The sequence below is a fragment of the Myotis brandtii genome, unplaced genomic scaffold, assembly GCF_000412655.1.
Source record: "Myotis brandtii unplaced genomic scaffold, ASM41265v1 scaffold5384, whole genome shotgun sequence".
NCBI lineage: Eukaryota > Metazoa > Chordata > Mammalia > Chiroptera > Vespertilionidae > Myotis > Myotis brandtii.
This window is the reverse complement of record NW_005369981.1, coordinates 69,365-72,970: the sequence shown is the minus strand read 5'-3', so window position 1 is coordinate 72,970 and position 3,606 is coordinate 69,365. Positions and strand designations below refer to the sequence as shown.

General features: G+C 49.2%; 1 protein-coding gene across 2 annotated transcripts in view; it reads left to right on the top strand.

Annotated features, from left to right (window-relative positions):
- The first annotated feature begins 3,189 nt into the window (after positions 1-3,189).
- The window catches only part of HDAC6 (histone deacetylase 6), a 19,423-nt gene continuing 19,006 nt past the window's right edge, over positions 3,190-3,606 (top strand). Inside the window, exon 1 of one of the 2 annotated variants that reach the window (XM_014549202.1) lies at positions 3,190-3,320. The gene's annotated coding sequence lies outside the window, so the exon portion shown is untranslated. Of the gene's footprint in view, positions 3,321-3,417; positions 3,534-3,606 lie in introns of those variants that run through there. The other variant, XM_014549203.1, reaches the window with a different exon arrangement.

The following is a 3,606-nucleotide window of genomic DNA, read 5'->3' as shown; positions in this document are numbered from 1 at the left end:
TTCCCTCACATCTCTCTCTCTCTCTCTCTCTCTCTCTCTCTCTCTCTCTTTCTCTCCCTCCCACTCTCTCTAAGAATCAATGGAAAAATATCCTCTGGTGAGGATTAACAAAAACAAAAAACCTCTCATGGAATCCTCCCTTTCTCATCTACCAGCTGAATAGTGATAACTCCAAGGACTCAAAGGAGAGCAGAGTCACAAAATGGAAGTTGCCTGGGTCCATGAATAACCAGTAGTAAATATTCACATTGGATTTTGTATGAGCGAGAAACAAACATTTACTTGTTAAGCCCCCGAGATTCTGGGTTTGTTTGGTTACAAACAGTGATGGCAAACCTTTTGAGCTTGGCGTGTCAGCATTTTGAAAAACCCTAACTTAACTCTGGTGCCATGTCACATATAGAATTTTTTTGATATTTGCAACCATAGTAAAACAAAGACTTATATTTTTTATATTTATTTTATATATTTAAATGCCATTTAACAAAGAAAAATCAACCAAAAAAAATGAGTTCGCGTGTCACCTCTGACACGCGTGTCATAGGTTCGCCATCATTGGTTACATCAGGTAGCCTAATTTAACTCAATTAATAATAACCTTTTGACTGAATCTGGACATGAATACCTGATCTTACGTTCTATATGAACACAGCTCTGAAGCTGTACAGAAACACCTGTACTGAGCCTGAACTGCACCAACCTGTCATAGGAACCTGTCATAATGCAGTCTAAGCCCCATCCTAAATGTTTATGGGAACCCATAGTCTGGAGCTTTCTAAAAACATCCGTCTTGCCCTAACCGGTTTGGCTCATTGGATAGAGCGTCGGCCTGCAGACTGAAAGGTCCCAGGTTCAATTCCGGTCAAGGGCATGTACCTTGGTTGCGGGCACATCCCCAGTAGGGGGTGTGCAGGAGGCAGCTGGTTGATGTTTCTCTCTCATCAATGTTTCTAACTCTCTATCCCTCTCCCTTCCTCTCTGTAAAAAATCAATAAAATATATTAAAAAATTAAAAATAAAAAAATAAAAACATCCGTCTTGTCCTGTATAGAAACCCTTGCTTGGCTCAGTGGAAGAACATTACAGAAACTGTAGGAATCCTTAGCCTCACTCTGTACAGGGACACTTACTTGACCCAGTAGAAAAACACCAGAAGTGACGGGACCCTGTCCATGAATCCGTCCTCACACCTCACACAAAAGGAACACCTCTCCTCAGGAAGCATGGAACTTCTGCACTTAGTCCCTAGAAGGAAACCAAAGACTGACACTCTATTGCAGGGATCAGCAAACTAGAGCCTTCAGGCCAAAGCCAGGCTGCAGCCACTTTTTGTATTTTTAAAGGGAAAGAAAGAAGATACCAGAGGCTATATGTGGCCTACACAGACTAAAATATTTACTATCTGGTCCTTCGTAGAAAAAGTTTGCCAACCTCTACTCTCTTCCAACTGTACAGAAAAATGGGCCTTGACCCTTGCAAGACTCCCTACTCTATTACTTTGCAGGCATCACAACCTCAGAGTGTTCTTCAGTGTATATTACATCATTGTGTTTTCTTTGGTGTATGTGGAGGTTTAAAGGTCTTAGGGCTGTGGCTCTCTTCCACTGGGACAAAAGACTTGTTCAGGCAGTAAGACAGTGGAAGGGAAAAGAAGGCTGAAACTAGGGTTTTCAAGAGGGTCAGAGGGCCCGGCTAGTGGGTGGTGGGGCTGTCAATCTGTTTGTTAGTCAGCGAAGCTGAACCCCAGACCGCTTATCTTTCCGGCCCCAGCCTACAGCCCGGTAGGAAATGGTGAAGAATGAGAAAGGGAGATTACGAGGACAAACCCGCCTCCTGCGGGGCTATTTAGACCCAGGGTGGGAGGGAATTGTCCCTCCCTGCCTCCGCCCCCATCCCGCAAAGGGGCAACTAACTCCCTCTTCCCCTAGGCACACACTTGGAAGCAGAGGTACGGGGTGGAGGCTGACAGGGAGAGCTACTGTTCAAGAACACACCCCTCCCCGGGTCCATTCTGGCCCTGGGCACTATTTTATCACAATTTTCCAGATGAGGAAACTGAAGCACGGAGATGTTCAGTAACTTGCCCAAGGTCACATGGCTAAGTCATGTAACCTCAGTTTCCTTATCTGCAAAGCAGCCTTAATAATGGGAACTACCTCACAGAATTGTGGCTTACAACAATGCCTGACACATAATACTTGCTATCGTTACAGTTATTTGCCCTATTAAGACTCCTTCCGCCACACCATTTCTGCAGCAGAATATTAGTAACACTTGGTGAGCGCTTCCTGTGCACCACCTTGTATAGAGCAAGAGCAGAACAGACTTTCTGGACAATGTCTGACAGTCCAATATGGAGTTTCTGTCAGCCACGACAGTTATGTCAAGTGGCAATATGCCCAAGACTGAGGCAATGAGGTAACGGAATGCCCTTGGGATGGGACTGCAAAACGGAAAGTCTGAACTCTGATAAGGACACCATCTGGACACCGATATGAGTGGGACCGCCGCCCATTGCGGGCTATAAAAACTCAGAGCTTCAACCCTTCCACGAGTCAGCTTGGCTGTACCTCGTGTCAGCTCGGAGCCCAACCGGACCTCGGTTCCCCCAGACCCTGGAAGCCACTGCAGACGCCTGGCTTGGGACCAGCGTGCGCCTCTCTAACCCCGGAGGCCACGGGTGATTGGGGCTTCGGGGTGATCTGGGCTTCGTGGGGCTTGCTCTGCTGCTCTACGGCTTAACCTCCCCCTTTCTGCGTGTCACCTGCGTGTACATCTATTGGCTTACTTATGGGGAAAGTCTCCCCTAATAAGCCTGGCATTGTGGAAAGACACAATCATGTGTGAGTTATTCCTTTCAGGGATGTTCCCTTGCTCACGACACACCTTCGTGAACATTGATTCACCATCTGCCGGATCGGTGTGGTTTCAGTGGTTTCAGCATCCGTTTGATTCCCGGTCAGGGCACATCCCCAGTGTGGGGCGTGCAGGAGGCAGCCAATCAATGATTGTCTCTCATCATTGATGTTCCTGTCTCTCTCCCCCTCTCCTTTCTTGTCTGAAATCAATACAAATATATTTTAAAAAAAGAAAATCTTCACCACATTTAGCATCATCACCACTCCCACTTGACTGCCACCAGCCACCTTCCAGTTCCCACCGGGCCCCAGCCCGCCCGCGCCACGTCATCAGCGCGCGCAGCGCGGGAAAGCCGCGAGAAGCAGAGAAGCCGCCTTTGCCTAACTCCCTCGTTTGCTTGCTCGTTTGCTCTCTTGAGTCACCTCAAGGCACAGTTGTCGTGGGTCCGGAGGGCTCCTAAGGTGACTGGACGAGGACGGAGGGACAGCGGCCCGGGCAGTCGGAACAAAGGCGGCGGCGGTGGGGGTTTGACGTCGCCGCCGGCCGTTGGTGAAGTGGAGGGAGGTGTAGCTCTCAGGGAGCGCGGCCCTGAGGCTGTGGGCGGGATCAGGGCGGTCAGTAGAGAGAACCGGCCCAATGGCAACGCGGACCTCGGCACCCGCAGCCCCTCTCAGGTGGCGGGGAATGGAGCAGCGCTAGTCCTGGGCGGGGTTTGAGGGAAGGGCCTCGCTGTGCCTTCTGTGTGGT